This window comes from Ranitomeya variabilis, chromosome 6 (assembly GCF_051348905.1).
Source record: "Ranitomeya variabilis isolate aRanVar5 chromosome 6, aRanVar5.hap1, whole genome shotgun sequence".
In the NCBI taxonomy this organism is placed as follows: domain Eukaryota; kingdom Metazoa; phylum Chordata; class Amphibia; order Anura; family Dendrobatidae; genus Ranitomeya; species Ranitomeya variabilis.
The window spans coordinates 193,438,614-193,460,248 of NC_135237.1; positions in this window are offsets into that span (position 1 = coordinate 193,438,614).

Genomic DNA, 21,635 nt, shown 5'->3' on the forward strand with positions numbered 1-21,635 from the left:
CTGCAGCGATAGCGACAACGATGCCGATCGCTGCAGCGTCGCTGTTTGATCGCTGGAGAGCTGTCACACAGACCGCTCTCCAGCGACCAACGATGCCGAGGTCACTGGGTAACCAGGGTAAACATCGGGTTGCTAAGCGCAGGGCCGCGCTTAGTAACCCGATGTTTACCCTGGTTACCAGTGTAAAATGTAAAAAAAACAAACAGTACATGCTCACCTGCGCGTCCCCCGGCGTCCGCTTCCTGCACTGACTGAGCGCCGGCAGTAGCAGGGCACAGCGGTGACGTCACCGCTGTGCTGTGCTTTCACTTTCACTTTGCGGCGCTCAGTCAGTGTGGGAAGCGGACGCCGGGGGACGCAGGTGAGTATGTACTGTTTGTTTTTTTTACATTTTACGCTGGTAACCAGGGTAAACATCGGGTTACTAAGCGCGGCCCTGCGCTTAGTAACCCGATGTTTACCCTGGTTACCAGTGTAAAATATCGCTGGTATCGTTGCTTTTGCTGTCAAACACAACGATACACAGCGATCGGACGACCAAATAAAGTTCTGAACTTTATTCAGCGACCAGCGACATCACAGCAGGATCCTGATCGCTGCTGCGTGTCAAACTAAACGATATCGCTAGCGAGGACGCTGCAACGTCACGGATCGCTAGCGATATCGTTTAGTGTGACGGTACCTTAAGAGAGCAGCTGCTAAAAAGCCATTACAAAGCAGCAAATAGATATTTGAAGCTGCTGGTGCCTCTGGAGTCCCTCAAACCTCAAGGTGTAGGCTCCTTCAAAGGCTTGCTGTCGTGCATAAACCTACTATCCGGCCACCCTTAAACAGTGTTCACAAGCAGAAATGGTTGTATTGGGCCCACACATACATGAAGACTAATTTCCAGTCTTGTTTACTGATAAGTGTTGAGCAATCCTGGATGGTCCAGATGGATGGAGTAGTGGATGGTTGGTGGATGGCCACCATGTCCCAACAAGGCTGCAACGTAAGCAAGGAGGTGGAGGAGTCATGTTTTGGGCAGGAATCATGGAGAAACAGCTGGTGGGGCCCTTTAACCCCTTCGCGACATGCGCCGTATTAGTACTGCGCTGCCGGCACTGCATTAGTGCCAGCCGCAGTACTAGTACGCCGCATCGATCACCGCGGTCTCGCGCTGAGCGCCGCGGTGATCGGGTGCGGGTGTCAGCTGTATATGACAGCTGACACCCCGCAGCAATGCCCACGATCGGCGCTGTCACCGATCGCGGGCATTTAACCCCTCTGATGCCGCTGTCAATAGTGACAGCGGCATAGAGGGGGATCGCGCAGGGACGGGGGCTCCCTGCGCTCTCCCACCGGAGCAACGCGATGAGATCACGCTGCTCCGGTGACCTGGAAGGAGTCCCCAGATCCAAGATGGCCGCGGGACTCCTTCCGGGTCATGAGATGACCCTGCTTGCCGGCGTCTGCTGAGAATTCCTCATAGCAGGCGCCGGCAAGCCTCTGCAATGTGCCTGTCACATCGGTGATCTGACAGGGTGCTGTGCACACTGTCAGATCACCGATCTGTGATGTCCCCCCCTGGGACAAAGTAAAAAAGTTAAAAAAAAAATTTCCACATGTGTAAAAAAAAAAAAAATTCCTAAATAAAGAAAAAAAAAAATATTCCCATAAATACATTTCTTTATCTAAATAAAAAAAATCACACAATAAAAGTACACATATTTAGTATCGCTGCGTCCGTAACGACCCCACCTATAAAACTATATCACTTGTTAACCCCTTCAGTGAACACCGTAAAAAAAAAAAAAAAAAACGAGGCAAAAAACAACGCTTTATTCTCATACCGCCAAACAAAAAGTGGAATAACACACGATCAAAAAAACGGATATAAATAACCATGGTACCACTGAAAACATCATCTTGTCCCGCAAAAAAAACCTGCCATACAGCATCATCAGCAGAAAAATAAAAAAGTTATAGTCCTCAGAATAAAGCGATGCAAAAACAATTATTTTTTTATATAAAATAGTTTTTATTGTGTAAAAGCGCCAAAACATAAAAAAATTACATAATTGAGGTATCGCTGTAATCGTACTGACCCGAAGAATAAAACTGCTTTATCCTTTTTACCAAACGCGGAACGGTATAAACGCCCTCCCTAAAAGAACTTCAGGAATTGCTGGTTTTTGTTCATTCCGCCTCCCAAAAATCGGAATAAAAAGCGATCAAAAAATGTCATGTACCCGAATATGGTACCAATAAAAACGTCAACTCGTCCCGCAAAAAACAAGATCTCACATGACTCTGTGGACCAAAATATGCAAAAATTATAGCTCTCAAAATGTGGTGATGGAAAAACTATTTTTTGCAATAAAAAGCGTCTTTTAGTGTGTGATGGCTGCCAACCATAAAAATCCGCTCAAAAAACGCCATAAAAGTAAATCAAATCCCCCTTCATCACCCCCTTAGTTAGGGAAAAATAATAAAATTTAAAAAAATATATTTATTTCCATTTTCCCGTTAGGCTACTTTCACACTAGCGTCGGTACGGGGCCGTCGTGCTGCTTCGGCCTGACATACCGACGCATACTGTGCAAGCGCCGCACAACGGGGGCAGCGGATGCTGTTTTTCCACACATCCGCTGCCCCATTGTGAGGTGCGGGGAGGTGGGGGCGGAGTTCCAGCCGCGCATGCGCGGTCGGAAATGGTGGACCGTCGGCACAAAAAAAAGTTACATGTAACGTTTTTTGCTGCCGGCGGTCCGCCACAACACGACGCAACCGTCGCACGACGCTTGCGACGTGTGTCAATACGTCGCTAATGTTAGTCTATCGGGAAAAAACGCATCCTGCAGATTACTTTGCAGGATGCGTTTTTTCGCCAAAACGACGCATTGCGACGTATGCAAAAAAACGCTAGTGTGAAAGTAGCGCTAGGGTTAGGACTAGGGTTAGGGCTAGGGTTAGGGTTGGGGTTAGGGCTAGGGTTAGGGCTGGGGTTAGGGTTGGGGTTAGGGTTTCAGTTAGAATTGGGGAGTTTTCACTGTTTAGGCACATCAGGGGCTCTCCAAACGCGACATGGCGTCCGATCTCAATTCCAGCCAATTCTGCTTTGAAAAACTAAAACAGTGCTCCTTCCCTTCCGAATTCTCCTGTGCGCCCAAACAGTGGTTCCCCCCAACATATGGGGTATCAGCGTTCTCAGGACAAGTTGGACAACAACTTTTGGGGTCCAATTTGTCCTGTTACCCTTGGGAAAATAAAAACGTGGGGGCTAAAATATAATTTTCGTGGAAAAAATATATTTTTTATTTTCGCGGCTCTGCGTTATAAACTGTAGTGAAACACTTGGGGGTTCAAAGTTCTCACAACACATCTAGATAAGTTCCGTGGGGGGTCTAGTTTCCAATATGGGGTCACTTGTGGGGGGTTTCTACTGTATAGGAACATCAGGGGCTCTGCAAATGCAACATGACACCTGCAGACCAATCCATCTAAGTCTGCATTTCAAACGGCGCTCCTTCCCTTCCGAGCTCTGCCGTGCGCACAAACAGTGGTTCCCCCCCATATATGGGGTATCAGCGAACTCAAGACAAATTGGACAACAACTTTGGGGGTCCAATTTCTCCTGTTACCCTTGGGAAAAAAAAAATTGTGGGCTAAAACATCATTTTGTGGAAAGAAAAAATGATTTTTTAATTTTCACAGCGCTACATTCTAAACTTTAGTGAAACAATTGGGGGTTAAAAGTGCTCACCACACATCTAGATAAGTTCATTAGGGGGTCTTCTTTCCAAAATGGTGTCACTTGTGGGGGTTTCCACTGTTTAGGCATGTCAGGGGCTCTCCAAACACGACATGGGTTCCGATCTCAATTCCAGCCAATTTTGCATTGAAAAGTCAAATGGCGCTCCTTCCCTTCCGAGCTCTGCCATGCGCCCAAACAGTGGTTTATCCCCATATATGAAGTATTAGCGTACTCAGGACAAATTGAACAACAACTTTTGTGGTCCAATTTATCCTGCTACCCTTGGGAAAATAAAAAATTTGGGGCAAAAAATCATTTTTTGTGAAAATTAATATTAATTTTTTTTTACGGCTCTACATTATAAACTGTGAAGCACTTGGAGGTTCAAAGTGCTCACCACACATCTAGATTAGTTCCTTAGAGGGTCTACTTTCCAAAATGGTGTCACTTGTGAGGGTTTCCACTGTTCAGGCACGTCAGGGGCTCTCCAAACACGACATGGGTTCCGATCTCAATTCCAGCCAATTTTGCATTGAAAAGTCAAATGGCGCTCCTTCCCTTCCGAGCTCTGACATGTGCCCAATCAATGGTTTACCCCAACATGTGGGGTATCAGCGTACTCAGGACAAATTGTGCAACGACTTTTTTGGTCCAATTTCTCCTGTTACCCTTGGTAAAATAAAACAAATTGGATCTGAAGTAAAAATTTTGTGAAAAAAAAGTTAAATGTTCAATTTTTTTTAAACATTCCAAAAATTCCTGTGAAGCACCTGAAGGGTTAATAAACTTTTTGAATGTGGTTTTGAGTACCTTGAGGGGTCCAGTTTTTGGAATGGTGTCACTTTTGGGCATTTTCTGTCATATAGACCCCTCAAAGTCACTTCAAGTGTGAGGTGGTCCGTAAAAAAAATGGCTTCGCAAATTTTGTTGCAAAAATGAGAAATCGCTGGTCAACTTTTAACCCTTATAACTCCCTAACAAAAAAAAATTATGTTTCCAAAATTGTGCTCATGTAAAGCTGACATGTGGGAAATGTTGTTTATTAACTATATTATGTGATATAACTCTCTAATTTAAGGGCATAAAAACGAAATTTTGAAAATTGCTAAATTTTCATAATTTTCAACAAATTCCTGTTTTTTTCACAAATAAATGCAAGTCATATCGAAGAAGTTTTACCACTATCATAAAGGACAATATGTCACGAGAAAACAATCTCAGAATCACCAGGATCCGTTGAAGCGTTTCAGAGTTATGACCTCATAAAGTGACAGTGGTCAGAATTGTAAAAATTGGCCGTGTCACTTAGGTGAAAACAGGCTTTGGGGTGAAGGGGTTAAGGTTCCTGATGGTGTGAAAATGACCTCTGCAAAGTATATAGAGTTTCTGACTGACAACTTTCCTCCATGGTATAAAAAGCAGAAATGTGCCTTCAGGAGCAAAATCATCTTCATGCATGACAATGCACCATCTCATGCTGCAAAGAATACTTCTGAGTCATTGGCTGCTATGGGCATAAAAGGAGATAAACTCATGGTGTGGCCACCATCTTCCCCTGACCTCAACCCTATAGAGAACATTGGGAGTATCATCAAGCAAAGGATCTATGAGGGTGGGAGGCAGTTCACATCAAAACAGCAGCTCTGGGAGGCTATTCTGACTTCATGCAAAGAAATACAAGCAGAAACTCTCCAAAAACTCACATGTTCAATGGATGCAAGAATTGTGAAGGTGATATCAAAGAAGGATTCCTATGTTAACATGTAACTTGGCCTGTTAGGATGTTTTGGCATTAAATAGCTTTTTTGTTCAGTGAATGTGACCTCCTAATGCTGCAAATTCCACAAATGAGCATTTTCAGTTCTTTAAAACATATCAAATGTTTAGAATTTCTACTGTGCCTAATAATTTGGAACAGTGCATTTTGAGTTTTTATTCATTTTGGAGATTATACTGTTATCATTGGGAGGTTTCTTCAATAAAATTCGATGTATACTCTAACGGATGATGACTTTTATTAGACTGACTGTCATTTGCACCAACCATTTAGGAAAAGCCGCTAAAAATATAATTTGCATAATAATTTGGAACATAGTGTATGTCTGTTGGTTGCTGATTTGTGATTTTTTTTTTTAAATGTGCATTAAAAATCTAATTATTTGAATTGCTCTTCATTATTTTTTAGTAATTTTATAGGAAGAAAAAAAATCTGACTTATGTTCCCTCTAGAATACAGGTATAATTCTTGTTCTGTCCATAATCACAGCAACGGCTGCAGCATCAGAGTATATAACCCACAGTAAGCTCTCTGGAGCTAGAGATCTCTGGTGAGACACACATTTAATCCTGGTACCTGACAGTCCTGGCAGCCAGTATTCCCCCCAGCCAGGGTACCTTCTGTCCTGGATGGGGATCCACTTATGCCCCAGACGGGGTCTCCTTCTTCTGTCATGCATGGGCACTGACCAGGAAGCAGGAGCTTCCTGCTCCCTCAAGGCTGTTGGCTCAGCCCCCTAAATTAACCCCTTTTGTCCCTGCCTCTAGCATGTGCATAAGAAACATAGCACAACAATCATACATGGCAGACACAGCACATTTAACAGTGTATAACATTAAGGCATAAATGGTACATAACATTACACATTACACTATGTTCCAAATTATTATGCAAATTACATTTTTATCAGATTTTCCTAAATGGTCGGTGCAAATGACAGTCAGTCTAATAAAAGTCATCACCCGTTAGATTATACATCGAATTTTATTGAAGAAACCTCCCAATGATAACAGTATAATCTCCAAAATGAATAAAAACTCAAAATGCACTGTTCCAAATTATTAGGCACAGTAGAATTTCTAAACATTTGATATGTTTTAAAGAACTGAAAATGCTAATTTGTGGAATTTGCAGCATTAGGAGGTCACATTCACTGAACAAAAAAGCTATTTAACACCAAAACATCCCAACAGGCCAAGTTACATGTTAACATAGGACCCTTCTTTGATGTCACCTTCACAATTCTTGCATCCATTGAACTTGTGAGTTTTTGGAGAGTTTCTGCTTGTATTTCTTTGCATGAAGTTGGAATAGCCTCCCAGAGCTACTGTTTGGATGTGAACTGCCTCCCACCCTCATAGATCTTTTGCTTGATGATCCTCTAAAGGTTCTCTATAGGGTTGAGGTCAGGGGAAGATGGTGGCCACACCATGAGTTTATCTCCTTTTATGCCCATAGCAGCCAATGACTCAGAGGTATTCTTTGCAGCATGAGATGGGGCATTGTCAGCATGAAGATGATTTTGCTCCTGAAGACACGTTTCTTCTTTTTAAACCATGGAAGAAAGTTGTCAGTCAGAAACTCTATATACTTTGCAGAGGTCATTTTCACACCTTCAGGAACCTTAAAGGGCCTTACCAGCTGTTTCCCATGATTCTGGCCCAAAACATGACTCCTCCACCTCCTCGCTGACGTTGCAGCCTTGTTGGGACATGGTGGCCATCCACCAACCATCCACTACTCCATCCATCTGGACCATCCAGGGTTGCTCAACACTTATCAGTAAACAAGACTGTTTGGAAATTAGTCTTCTTGTATGTGTGGGCCCAATCCAACCATTTCTGCTTGTGAACACTGTTTAAGGGTGGCCGAATAGTAGGTTTATGCACCACAGCAAGCCTTTGAAGGAGCCTACACCTTGAGGTTCGAGGGACTCCAGAGGCACCAGCAGCTTCAAATATCTGTTTGCTGCTTTGCAATGGCTTTTTAGCAGCTGCTCTCTTAATCCGATGAACTTGCCTAGCAGAAATCTTCCTCATTATGCCTTTATCAGCACAAACACATTTGTGCTCAGATACAGCCACAAATCTCTTAACAGTATGATGATCACGCTTATGTTTTTGGAAAATTTCTAATGTTTTCATCCCTTCACCAAGGCATTGCACTATTTGATGCTTTTCAGCAGCAGAGATATCCTTTTTCTTTCCCATGTTACTTGAAAACTGTGACCTGCTTAATAATGTGGAACATCATTTTTTGAGTAGTTTTCCTTTAATTAGAATCACCTGGAAAACCAATTATCACATGTGTTTAAGATTGATTTCAGTGATCCATTGTCACGGGGAGACTAGGTGGGTGAGAGCTAATAACCCGGGCCCCTGCAATTTCCCTCAGACTAGGGAAATGCTGACTGACCCTCTACCTGAAGTTTACACTGATGGTGTGCATGTCCAGGCCTCGAACCTCACCCTGCCTCCTGTTACAACCCTAAGCTGAAAACCTCCGCCCTCCACCCAGTGAATGTAATACACCAATACTGTCATGATTCTCAATGGCGAGAGAACATAGCCCAGCATATATGAGAACTAGCTCTTGGAAGATGGAAACTATACTGACCATGAACTAAACCTGCCGCACAACTAGAAGTGGCCGGGTAGCATGCCTACGTTTTTTAACCCTAGATGCCCAGCGCCAGCCGGAGAACTACCTAATCCTAGCAGAGGAAAAGACAGTCCTGGCTCACCTCTAGAGAAATTTTCCCAAAAGGCAGACAGAGGCCCCCACATATATTGGCGGTGATTTTAGATGAAATGACAAACGTAGTATGAAAATAGGTTTAGCAAAATCGAGGTCCGCTTTCTAGATAGCAGGAAGACAGAAAGGACACTTTCATGGTCAGCAGAAAACCCTATCAAAACACCATCCAGAAATTCCTTTAAGACTCTAGCATTAACTCATAACACCAGAGTGGCAATTTCCGATCACAAGAGCTTTCCAGACACAGTAACGAAACAGCAGCTGTGAACAGGAACAAAATGCAAAAACACACAAGGACAAAAGTCCAACTTAGCTGGGAGTTGTCTAGTAGCAGGAACAAGCACAGAAGGCTTCTGATTACATTGTTGACCGGCAAGAAACTGACAGAGGAGCAAGGTTATATAGCGACTCCCACATCCTGATAGGAGCAGGTGAACAGAGGGGATGATGCACACAAGTTCAATTCCACAAGTGGCCACCGGGGGAGCCCAGAATCCAATTTCACAACAGTACCCCCCCCTCAAGGAGGGGGCACCGAACCCTCACCAGAACCACCAGGGCGATCAGGATGAGCCCTATGAAAGGCACGGACAAGATCGGAGGCATGAACATCAGAGGCAGTGACCCAAGAATTATCCTCCTGACCATATCCCTTCCATTTGACCAGATACTGAAGTCTCCGTCTGGAAACACGAGAGTCTAAGATCTTTTCCACAACGTACTCCAACTCACCCTCAACCAACACCGGAGCAGGAGGCTCAACGGAAGGCACAACCGGTACCTCATACCTGCGCAACAATGACCGATGAAAAACATTATGAATCGAAAAGGATGCAGGGAGGTCCAAACGGAAGGACACAGGGTTAAGAATCTCCAATATCTTGTACGGGCCGATGAACCGAGGCTTAAACTTAGGAGAAGAAACCCTCATAGGGATAAAACGAGAAGACAACCACACCAAGTCCCCAACACAAAGCCGAGGACCAACACGACGACGGCGGTTGGCAAAAAGCTGAGTCTTCTCCTGGGACAACTTCAAATTGTCCACCACCTGCCCCCAAATCTGATGCAACCTCTCCACCACAGCATCCACTCCAGGACAATGCGAAGATTCCACTTGACCGGAGGAAAATCGAGGATGAAACCCCAAATTACAGAAAAACGGGGACACCAAGGTGGCAGAGCTGGCCCGATTATTGAGGGCGAACTCCGCCAAAGGCAAAAAAGCAACCCAATCATCCTGATCCGCAGACACAAAACACCTCAAATATGTCTCCAAGGTCTGATTAGTCCGCTCGGTCTGGCCATTAGTCTGAGGATGGAAAGCAGACGAAAAAGACAAATCTATGCCCATCCTAGCACAGAATGCCCGCCAAAATCTAGACACGAATTGGGTCCCTCTGCCAGAAACGATATTCTCAGGAATACCATGCAAACGAACAACATTTTGAAAAAACAGAGGAACCAACTCGGAAGAAGAAGGCAACTTAGGCAAGGGAACCAGATGGACCATCTTAGAGAAACGGTCACACACCACCCAGATGACAGACATCTTCTGAGAAACAGGCAGATCCGAAATAAAATCCATCGAGATGTGCGTCCAAGGCCTCTTCGGGATAGGCAAGGGCAACAACAATCCACTAGCCCGAGAACAACAAGGCTTGGCCCGAGCACAAACGTCACAAGACTGCACAAAGCCTCGCACATCTCGTGACAGGGAAGGCCACCAGAAGGACCTTGCCACCAAATCCCTGGTACCAAAGATTCCAGGATGACCTGCCAACACAGAAGAATGAACCTCAGAGATGACTCTACTGGTCCAATCATCAGGAACAAACAGTCTACCAGGTGGGCAACGATCAGGTCTATCCGCCTGAAACTCCTGCAAGGCCCGCCGCAGGTCTGGAGAAACAGCAGACAATATCACTCCATCTTTAAGGATACCTGTGGGCTCAGAATTACCAGGGGAGTCAGGCTCAAAACTCCTAGAAAGGGCATCCGCCTTAACATTCTTAGAACCCGGTAGGTACGACACCACAAAATTAAACCGAGAGAAAAACAACGACCAGCGCGCCTGTCTAGGATTCAGGCGCCTGGCAGACTCAAGGTAAATTAAATTTTTGTGGTCAGTCAATACCACCACCTGATGTCTGGCCCCCTCAAGCCAGTGACGCCACTCCTCAAAAGCCCACTTCATGGCCAAAAGCTCCCGATTCCCAATATCATAATTCCGCTCGGCGGGCGAAAATTTACGGGAAAAAAAAGCACAAGGTCTCATCACGGAGCAGTCGGAACTTCTCTGCGACAACACCGCCCCAGCTCCGATTTCAGAAGCGTCGACCTCAACCTGAAAAGGAAGAGCAACATCAGGCTGACGCAACACTGGGGCGGAAGAAAAGCGGCGCTTGAGCTCCCGAAAGGCCTCCACAGCATCAGGGGACCAATCAGCAACATCAGCACCCTTCTTAGTCAAATCAGTCAATGGTTTTACAACATCAGAAAAACCAGCAATAAATCGACGATAAAAGTTAGCAAAGCCCAAAAATTTCTGAAGACTCTTAAGAGAAGAGGGTTGCGTCCAATCACCAATAGCCTGAACCTTGACAGGATCCATCTCGATGGAAGAGGGGGAAAAAATGTATCCCAAGAAAGAAATCTTTTGGACCCCAAAAACACACTTAGAACCCTTCACACACAAGGAATTAGACCGCAAAACCTGAAAAACCCTCCTGACCTGCTGGACATGAGAGTCCCAGTCATCCGAAAAAATCAGAATATCATCCAGATACACAATCATAAATTTATCCAAATAATCGCGGAAAATGTCATGCATAAAGGACTGGAAGACTGAAGGGGCATTTGAAAGACCAAAAGGCATCACCAAATACTCAAAATGGCCCTCGGGCGTATTAAATGCGGTTTTCCACTCATCCCCCTGCTTGATTCGCACCAAATTATACGCCCCACGGAGATCAATCTTAGAGAACCACTTGGCCCCCTTTATACGAGCAAACAAATCAGTAAGCAGTGGTAACGGATATTGATATTTAACCGTGATTTTATTCAAAAGTCGATAATCAATACACGGCCTCAAAGAGCCGTCTTTCTTAGACACAAAGAAAAAACCGGCTCCTAAGGGAGATGACGAAGGACGAATATGTCCCTTTTCCAAGGACTCCTTTATATATTCTCGCATAGCAGCGTGTTCAGGCACAGACAGATTAAATAAACGACCCTTAGGGTATTTACTACCCGGAATCAAGTCTATGGCACAATCGCACTCCCGGTGCGGAGGTAGTGAACCAACCTTGGGTTCTTCAAAAACGTCACGAAAGTCAGACAAGAATTCAGGAATCTCAGAGGGAATAGATGATGAAATGGAAACCAAAGGTACATCCCCATGAGTTCCTTTACATCCCCAGCTTAACACAGACATAACTCTCCAGTCGAGGACTGGGTTATGAGATTGCAGCCATGGCAATCCCAGCACCAAAACATCATGTAGATTATACAGCACCAGAAAGCGAATAACCTCCTGGTGATCCGGATTAACACGCATAGTCACTTGTGTCCAGTATTGTGGTTTATTACTAGCCAATGGGGTGGAGTCAATCCCTTTCAGAGGTATCGGAGCCTCCAGTGGCTCCAAATCATACCCACAGCGTTTGGCAAAGGACCAATCCATAAGACTCAAAGCAGCGCCAGAGTCGACATAGGCGTCCGCGGTAATAGATGACAAAGAACAAATCAGGGTCACAGATAGAATAAACTTAGACTGTAAAGTGCTAATTGAAACAGACTTGTCAGGCTTCTTAGTACGCTTAAAGCATGCTGATATAACATGAGTTGAATCACCACAATAGAAGCACAACCCATTTTTTCGTCTAAAATTCTGCCGCTCGCTTCTGGACAGAATTCTATCACATTGCATATTTTCTGGCGTTTTCTCAGTAGACACCGCCAAATGGTGCACAGGTTTGCGCTCCCGCAGACGCCTATCGATCTGAATAGCCATCGTCATGGGCTCATTCAGACTCGCAGGCACAGGGAACCCCACCATAACATCCTTAATGGCATCAGAGAGACCTTCTCTGAAAATCGCCGCCAGGGCGCACTCATTCCACTGAGTAAGCACAGACCATTTGCGGAATTTTTGGCAGTATATTTCAGCTTCATCTTGCCCCTGAGACAAGGACATCAAGGCCTTTTCCGCCTGAAGCTCTAAATGAGGTTCCTCATAAAGCAACCCCAAGGCCAGAAAAAACGCATCCACATTGAGCAACGCAGGATCCCCTGGTGCCAATGCAAAAGCCCAGTCTTGAGGGTCGCCCCGGAGCAAGGAAATTACAATCCTGACCTGCTGTGCAGGGTCTCCGGCAGAGCGAGACTTCAGGGACAAAAACAATTTGCAATTATTTTTAAAATTTTGAAAGTGAGATCTATTCCCCGAGAAGAATTCAGGCAAAGGAATTCTAGGCTCAGACATAGGTGCATGAACAACAAAATCTTGCAAATTTTGTACCTTTGTGGCGAGATTATTCAAACCTGTAGCTACACTCTGAAGATCCATTTGAAACAGGTGAACACAGAGCCATTCAAGGATTAGAAGGAGAGAAAGAGAGGAAGGCTGCAGTATAGGCAGACTAGCAAGTGATTCAATTAAGAGCACACTCAGAACTAGAGGAAAAAAAAAAAAAAAAAAATTGTAGCAGACTTCTTTTTTCTCTCCTTTCTCAGCCAGTAATTTAACCCTTTTTTTTTCTGGCCGGTCAAACTGTCATGATTCTCAATGGCGAGAGAACATAGCCCAGCATATATGAGAACTAGCTCTTGGAAGATGGAAACTATACTGACCATGAACTAAACCTGCCGCACAACTAGAAGTGGCCGGGTAGCATGCCTACGTTTTTTAACCCTAGATGCCCAGCGCCAGCCGGAGAACTACCTAATCCTAGCAGAGGAAAAGACAGTCCTGGCTCACCTCTAGAGAAATTTTCCCAAAAGGCAGACAGAGGCCCCCACATATATTGGAGGTGATTTTAGATGAAATGACAAACGTAGTATGAAAATAGGTTTAGCAAAATCGAGGTCCGCTTTCTAGATAGCAGGAAGACAGAAAGGACACTTTCATGGTCAGCAGAAAACCCTATCAAAACACCATCCAGAAATTCCTTTAAGACTCTAGCATTAACTCATAACACCAGAGTGGCAATTTCCGATCACAAGAGCTTTCCAGACACAGTAACGAAACAGCAGCTGTGAACAGGAACAAAATGCAAAAACACACAAGGACAAAAGTCCAACTTAGCTGGGAGTTGTCTAGTAGCAGGAACAAGCACAGAAGGCTTCTGATTACATTGTTGACCGGCAAGAAACTGACAGAGGAGCAAGGTTATATAGCGACTCCCACATCCTGATAGGAGCAGGTGAACAGAGGGGATGATGCACACAAGTTCAATTCCACAAGTGGCCACCGGGGGAGCCCAGAATCCAATTTCACAACACAATACCCTCAATCAGCACAGACAAGGATAAAGGAAAATATACACCACGCCGCAGTCACTCAGGAATACACTATAAATGTGCAGGGCAAGATAAACACAAATATAGGAGACCAAGGAAAATACACCACCAGCAACGATTCTCCAACAACCAGCTCTCCACTCCAGACCGAGATAACAACGCAAGACAGAAGCTATAATAGGCGACACCCAATGATCCGGAGAACTATTTAAAGGCCATGGGCATGGCCCAGCTTCCAATCCGAGGATCAGGTAAATTAACCCTGGAACAGCTGGACAAAACCTAGCTGGCGCCAATGAGCAAATAGTGGTCAAAAGCGGAATTACCGCTGTCTGTCGAACGACCTGGTCTGAACAGCATCCGACATGACATCCATTGAGCCCTGAGACACAATACCATCCACGAGTTTATTTAAAAAACAAAACAATTAAATCTTTATGACACTTAATTCCAATTTGCATAATAATTGGGAACACAGTGTAATGAACAACAGCAAAACATTAACATGTTAACATTTTCCGTATACCGCATAAAGTGCATGGGATCAGCATGAAGGAGAGAGGGAGCACTGAGGATCTCCGCCACCTCCTTAAACCCAAACATGGCTGTCCCGGCCATGACGATCCCTGCAAAATCAATAGCAGCACATACATAAAAACATCAGTGCAACAAATTTTCAAAAAGCATCAATGAAAGAGCCCCAGCCTTTCTTAACACGGGTCCACGTGACCAAGGTCCCTTTGCTCCTAGGACCATTAAAACCAGTGTTCCGGACCGATGACCAACTTACTACACAGTTTTTAAACCCGGCTCAATCTACAGGTCCTCCTGATAGCACTCTCCCCCTCCCTCCTTTGAGTGGGCCACGGGCTTTCTGACGGTAGGGCTACATAAAACATGGGGCTAGTCTAGGACTAGAAATAGGGCAAAGTCCAGGGGCAACACAGTCCAGTTCTGCAGCTGCACACAGAGCCCACCGTAGTCAACCTTCATAAGGTTACAGCCCCGTGGTCCAGCAAGGGGTGCACCAACGGGTGCAAATGAACTGGGAGGAGGGGAAAAACAAATGAACACTGTCCTTACTCAGTCCTTTAGTGCCATACAAGGCTCCCTGCCCTCTCAGGAATGCAGAACAGTCCCTGGTACTTTTCCACGGGTGCAACCGGCACCGCACAAAACTTTAAAGAGGCCGCTTCAGTCTATGCACGACCGTTGGTTGGTGTAATGGGCCGCATGCGGATCCTGCACAATTATACTGTATATGTGTGGAACAAGGATCCTCTGGAAGAGGAATCTCCACTGTTCCTTTGACTGTGCGTCCCACAGCTCCCAGAGCTTCAGGCTCTGCTGTCACATTTGAGGCCGCCTCACTGTGTCTAGGCACCGCTCTCTCCTGCACATCTGCGGGAACTGCGATTGTGGCAACTGGCCATTCAACATGCTGAGCCTCCAGCGGTGGGCTTGCCTCCCAATCAAAGGCCATTTGAAGGGCTATTGCATAGGGCACTAGGGGCTTCTGTTCCTTGACAAAGGCTGCACAGTCTCCCACCTGCAAAGGACCGTGGAAAGTAAGGGAGCCGGCATTCACATACACCTTCGCTCCAGTTTCGGCCTTCTGGATAAACCATAACCTATTGACGGAACACTTCCTACTCCCCACCTCTGCGTCCACTGACAGTCCTCCTGCGCGGCCGGGGAAACAAGTGATGGCAGCCACAACAATTCCCCTCAGTGCAGCCTCTTATGTCCTCCGTGCTCCTTCCGAATCCAGCTCCTTTAGTTCCGCAGTCTCTTCTCTCTCTACTGGCTGCTTGTCCAACCGCAGGAATGGATGCCATTCTACGAACTCCTCCGACCACCAGGCCTCGAAGCAGGGGCTGGCTGGCAATTTTCAATCACAAGGCAGTAGCCCTCGAGTTGCTGTGGCCCTCCTTTTCCCTGCTTATATCTGGCCACTGCATTAAAGTAGCAGAGATAGCAGGCTTTAAAAACAGGCTGGTACACAGATATGGGAACTGAACGGAGCTTGCTGCATAGATATAGGAGCAGAATCGAACTTACTCCAGAGATATGGGAACAGAACGGAGCTTACTACAGAGATATGTGAGCAGAACAGAGCTTACTACAGAGATATGGGAGCAGAACCGAACTTACTAGATTGAGAGATATGGGAGCCGAACCGAGCTTACTGCAAAAATATGGGAGCAGAACCGAGCTTACTACAGAGATATGGGAGCAGAACCAAGCTTACTGCAGGGATATGGGAGCAGAACCGAGCTTACTGCAGAGATATGGGAGCAGAACAGGGCTTACTACAGAGATATGGCAGCAGAAATGAGCTTACTACAGAGATAAGGGAGCAGAACCAAGCTTACTACAGAGATAGGGGAACGGAACCGAGCTTACTACAGAGATATGGGAGCAGAACTGAGCTTACTGCAAAGATATGGGAGCAGAACCAAGTTTACTACAGAGATATTGGAGCAGAACCGAGCTTAGAGCAGAGAAATGGGAGCAGAACCGAGCTGACTGCAGAGATATGGGAACAGAATCGAGCTTACTACATAGATATGGGAGCAGAACCAAACTTACTGCAGAGATATGGGAGCAGAACCTAGCATACTACTGAGATAAGGGAGCAGAACCGAGCTTACTACAGAGATATGGGAGCAGAACCGAGCTTACTGCAGAGATATGGGAGCAGAAGCGAGCTTACTACAGAGATAAGGGAGCAGAACCGAGCTTAATACGTCTACTACATGGAACCAAGTCTGCTACATAGAAACTGGAGCAGAACTGAGATTACGACATACATACAGCACCATAATCTAGATTACTACATTGATAGAGTACCAGAACCAAGCTTACTGCTTAGATATGGTGCCATAACGGAGCTTACTTACAAACATACACACAACAATACAGCTACACAGTGCCTAGTACTATCACCACTACACAGAGAATACATAATATTATAATATCACCATTACCTCTACATGAAACTACACTCTATACAATGACCAATGATGCCACCATATACTCCCTGACACAAGTTATGTCGCTTATTCATGTTATGTAAATAAAAGCTTATAACCTGACATTAAATTCATCCATTGGTTGTATAAGTTATTCTTTTGAAAGCTGAAACCCTCCAAAATGTGGTTTAGGTTAAGAAAATAAATTGTTATCAAAGCAGAAATATTGATCAGTTAATGGACACAGAATGGTCAGATTTTGGCAAGACAAAATTTTTGTTGCCCACAGACAAATAATTAACTTAAAATACAAATATATGTTGCATAACATTGGTGAATGAAGTTGTGGTGCTCCTCTAGATTCTTTGGTTTTGTCTTCCAAGCTTCCTCTTTCATCCTACCCCAAACATGCTCAATGATGTTCATGTCTGGTGACTGGGCTGGCCAGTCCTTGAGCACCTTGATCTTTTTTGCTTGGAGGAACTTTGTTGTAGAGATGGATGTATGAGATGGAGCACCATCCTGCTGCAGAATGACCTCTTTTATGATTTGGAATATATGAGGTTGCTAATACTTCTTGATATTTTAGGCTATTGATATTGCCTTCCACCTTGCAAATGTTTTGCACACCCCCATACTGAATGTAACCCCAGACCATGATCTTTCCACCACCAAATTTAACTGTCTTCTGGGTGTATTTTGGATCCATACGGGCTCCAGTAGGTCTCCTGCAGTGTTTGTGGCAGCTGTGGTGTAATTCTACTGAAGAGAAATCCACCTTCTGCCACTTTTCCAGTGTCCATCTATTTAGCGGGCTGTGGGAGTTTGCAGATGCCACACGGGTTTTTATTTGCCTTTTGTTTAGTGCTGGCTTCTGGGCACTGATTCGGCCATGGAGGACATTTTGAGACAGAATCCTACAAACTGTTCTAGTTGACACAGGGACTTGAGGTGACCAGACCTGTTGGAGCTCTGCTGCTGTGGAAGAGGGGCTTGCTTTGGATTTTCTAACCAACAAACGTTCCTCCTGAGCAGTTGTCTTGTGGGGTCTGCCGGACCTGGGCTAGTCAAACACATCTAAAGTCTCTTCAAATTTTTTTTTTCATTCTTTGTACTTGACGCTAAGACACATTAAAGGTGCCCGCCACCTCTGCAGTGGATCTGGTCTTCGGCCTCTTGATAATCCAGGCTTTGGTCGCAGGGTGGATTTTTGGCATGTTGTCAGAGCTTAAGTTGCAGTTCAAGTGAAGGTGTGGGGTGCTGGGTTTCTTTTTATACACACACACTAAATAACCGATCATTTACTGAGCACAGGTGAGGATGTAAACTAGGATTGGATGCACTATATGACCAGGCGACAAAACTTTTGTCTTGCTAAAATCTGACTATTCTGTGTCCATTAACTAATCAATATTTCTGCATTGATGTCAATTTATTTTCTTAACCTAAACCACATTTTGGAAGGTTTCAGCTTTCAAAAGAATAATTTATACAACCAATGGATGAATTTAACATCAGGTTATAAGCTTTTATTTACATAACATGGATAAGCGACATTACTTCTGTCAGGGAGTGTACACCTTTTACTACTTAAATAAAGACACGAAAAGCATGTATGGCTTCTAACACAATAAAGTAACATAGTGCCATAGATGGAAGCCAAATGGAAACGATGTGCAGGACACACCAAAATATATAAATAACCACAAAAAGAAGGTGTACTAGTCCAAAGTAAATATAAATATCAACTTTATTGAAATACAAATATATGTAAATAGGCTAAAATGACGGAGGGTGAAAAACGCGGTGGAGGTGGGGGATGCCGCGTCACACATCCGGCTAATATTGTCATCAGGTATGCCACTGGTCCTCTGTTTCTTCTACCACTGCTATTTTTCTCCCCACTGCTGGGTTATGTTATGTTTGTATATATGTGTTAGCAGGGGGTTATCATGGACTAGGGTATATTTATATGCTTTTCTGGATTGTGTGAGTTGCTGGGTTCCCCCGTGTATGTGCATTTCATCTTGAGGGCCGGTTTTTCACCCTCCGTCATTTTAGCCTATTTACATATATTTGTATTTCAATAAAGTTGATATTTATATTTACTTTGGACTAGTACACCTTCTTTTTGTGGTTATTTACCTTTTACTACTTGTACACTACAATACTGATCATTAATTTTAAAAAAGCACAATACTAAGTGCCATTGTATACAGGAACTCTGTATTTACGGTCAGTGTAAAGATACTACAGTGATCACTGGTGACATTATACACAGGAGATCTGTATAAGGTGTCAGTGTACAGTTAATACAGTGATCACCACTGCCAGTGACATTATACACAGGAGCTTTGTATATAGTATACAGTGTATAGTGTCAGTGTACAGGTAATACACTGACTCACTAGTGACGTCTCTAGCTGAAGTTCTTCATCTTTGCTTTTCATTTTCATCCAGCACAGACTGCCAACACTTCTTCCAGCCAGGACTCGTCTCTGCATAAAATAACACAGTTACCTAGAGCACGGCCTCCAGACCACATTCCCCACTTTTTCCCTTTCTTCTACACCATTTTCCAAATTATTATGCAAATTGTATTTTTCTCGGATTTTCCTAAATGGTCGGTGCAAATGACAGTCCGTCTAATAAGAGTCATCACCCGTTAGATTATACATCAAATTTTATTGAAGAAACCTCCCAATGATAACAGTATAATCTCCAAAATGAATAAAAACTCAAAATGCACTGTTCCAAATTATTAGGCACAGTAGAATTTCTAAACATTTGATCTGTTTTAAAGAACTGAAAATGCTCATTTGTGGAATTTGCAGCATTAGGAGGTCACATTCACTGAACAAAAAAGCTATTTAACCCAAAAACATCCTAACAGGCCAAGGCACATGTTACCATAGGAACCCTTCTTTGTTATCACCTTACAATTCTTGCATCCATTGAACTTGTGAGTTTTTGGAGAGTTTCTGCTTGTATTTCTTCCCTCCCAGAGCTGCTGTTTTGATGCAAACTGCCTCCCACCCTCATAGATCTTTTGCTTGATGATACTCCAAAGGTTCTGTATAGGGTTGAGGTCTGGGGAAGATGGTGGCAATACCATGAGTTTATCTCCTTTTATGCCCATAGCAGCCAATGACTCAGAGATATTCTTTGCAGCATGAGATGGGGCATTGTCAGCATGAAGAAGATTTTGCTCCTGAAGGCACAATTCTGCTTTTTATACCATGGAAGAAAGTTGTCAGTCAGAAACTCTATATACTTTGCCGAGGTCATTTTCACACCTTCAGGAACCTTAAAGGGCCCTACAAGCTGTTTCCCCATGATTCTGGCCCAAAACATGACATCTCCTTGCTGACGTTGCAGCCTTGTTGGGACATGGTGGCCATCCACCAACCATCCATTACTCCATCCATCTGGACCACCCAGGGTTGCTCGACACTCATCAGTAAACAAGACTGTTTGGAAATCAGTCTTCATGTATGTCTGGGCCCACTGCAACCGTTTCTGCTTGTGAACACTGTTTAGGGGTGGCCAAATAGTAGGTTTATGCACCACAGCAAGCCTTTGAAGGATCCTACACCTTGAGGTTCGAGGGACTCCAGAGGCACCAGCAGCTTCAAATAACTGTTTGCTGCTTTGTAATGGTATTTTGTCAGCTGCTCTCTTAATCCAATGAATTTGTCTGGCAGAAACCTTCCGTTATGCCTTTATCTGCATGAACTCTGTCTGTGCTCTGTTTCAGTCACAAATCTCTTCACAGTATGATGATCACTCTTAAGTTTTCGTGAAATATCTAATGTTTTCAAAGCTTGACCAAGGCATTGCACTATTTAATTCTTTTCAGCAGCAGATAGATCCTTTTTATTTCCCATATTGCTTGAAACCTGTGGTCTGCTTAATAATGTGGAACATCATTTTTAAGTAGTTTTCCTTTAATTAGAATCACCTGGAAAACTAATGATCACATGTGTTTAAGATTGATTTTAGTGATCCATTGAGCCCTGAGACACAATACCATCCACGAGTTTATTTGAAAAACAAAACAATTAAATCTTTATGACACTTAAATCCAATTTGCATAATAATTTGGAACATGGTGTACACTAGACATCTGAATACAGAGGTGCACCCACAAACAATATATAATTGGTTATTATGCAACCTCATAGATTGTAAGCTTGCGAGCAGGGCCCTCATTCCTTTTGGTATCTGTTGATCTATGTGTTTATTGTTATGCTTAATGTCCATTGTCTGTACAAGTCCCCTCTAAAATGTAAAGTGTTGGCGCTATAGAAATAAAATTATTATAATTATTATTATTAACCGACCATTCCAAATACAAAATTATAATCCACCACTGTGCACCCACTAACTATAAATAGCCACTTTCCCCATTTAATATATAAATTAATTAGCACCTGTACTCTTTCCCTCAATTCATTACCAGTCACTTCATCCTCAACGCCCCCCACTATGTACCTACCACTCTAACCCTAACTCCGATTCATTATAGTTACATGCCCCTCCAGCACCAATTCATTGTCATGTCTTTCTCTCTCACCCTCTATTCATTATCAACTGCTCTACCCCACATTCAATACATCATTTACTCCCCCACCCTTAAAATTAATTATTTGTTCTTCCCCTAGATCATCATTTGCTCTCCCCACCCCCTCTTCAATTGATCATTTGCTCTCCCCACCCCCAACTTCAATTAAATTGCTGTCCCCTGTCCCTCACACTGAATTTATCATTTTGCAGTCCCCCCACTTTTATTTGAAGTCCCCTTACTTCATTCATTGCAGTCCCCTATCACCCCCACTTTATCTGCAGTGCCCCTTCATCATTTACA